Source organism: Pteropus vampyrus, unplaced genomic scaffold, assembly GCF_000151845.1.
Source record: "Pteropus vampyrus isolate Shadow unplaced genomic scaffold, Pvam_2.0 Scaffold217, whole genome shotgun sequence".
Classification (NCBI taxonomy): domain Eukaryota; kingdom Metazoa; phylum Chordata; class Mammalia; order Chiroptera; family Pteropodidae; genus Pteropus; species Pteropus vampyrus.
Window position 1 is genome coordinate 2,169,021 of NW_011888998.1, and position 998 is coordinate 2,170,018.

The following is a 998-nucleotide window of genomic DNA, read 5'->3' on the forward strand; positions in this document are numbered from 1 at the left end:
ATATAATCAACAACTTATAAGATTAGGAGCTGCGGTTATAAAAACAAAGGTTTACAATGTTCAAATAGACTGAGGCAACTGGCAATCTCAGGGGCGGCCGCAGCCAGCACCTCCGGGTCTTCCCCACCTCTCGGAGTCAGGGTTTGAGCCCGGACTTAGCCGGCTCCAACCTTCCTGCTAAACCACGTGTCACTGCTTAAACACGGGACTTTCGTTTCTGATTTTGGCTGATATCTGTAGGGTGGTATCCAATTCATCTTTCTGCTAAGATTTCCCAAAGCAAATTTGACTAATAAAGTACAGGTACATAATGCCTAGCTCTCAATTCTGAAATCTAAAAGCCCTGAAAGCCAAAAATGTTGTCAGCCCTTATTTGGAGATATAACCCGATCTGGCCCGTACTCGTTTGGCGGCAAAACCTGACCTGACCTGGAGTGAAGCTATTTATAGGATGAACACTTGTGCATTTCCTTGCAGAAACGTTGATATGTTTGATTACGGGGTTCTTTTTTTTTTTTTTTCCTAAAACCTACAGCACCTGGTCTTCCTAGGTGGTCTCCCATCCAAGTACTAACCAGGCCCGACCCTGCTTAGCTTCCGAGATCAGACGGGATTGGGTGTGTTCAGGGTGGCATGGCCGTAAGATTACAGGGTTCTAACACAGACCCACATAGGGAGCTGCATGCACCTTAATCATCTCTCTAAAATTCTGAAACATATCTGGTCCCAAGTTTTCAAATAAGAGATTGTTGACCTGAATTATCCTCTGCCAGATATAAAAATGGATGTAAAAGTCTTAGCACATTCACATAGTGGAATATTATACAGCAATGACAATGACTTATATCCACTACATACAGCAAAATGTCAAGAGAAAGAAGCCGGACACAAAAGCACACTGTTGAGAGGCTCCAGACCAACTTGCTTTTGTTTGTTCATCTCTTAAAATCTATATATAAAATTCAAACACAAGAAAACTAATCAAGCAAATGTCTTTC

At 42.3% G+C, this 998-nt stretch overlaps 1 non-coding gene across 1 annotated transcript; it reads right to left on the reverse strand.

The window, feature by feature from the left end:
- Positions 1 to 526: 526 nt before the first annotated feature.
- On the reverse strand, positions 527 to 645 carry LOC111747290. The gene has a single exon (XR_002783495.1). It is a non-coding gene; the product is annotated as a 5S ribosomal RNA (ribosomal RNA).
- Positions 646 to 998: the final 353 nt, after the last annotated feature.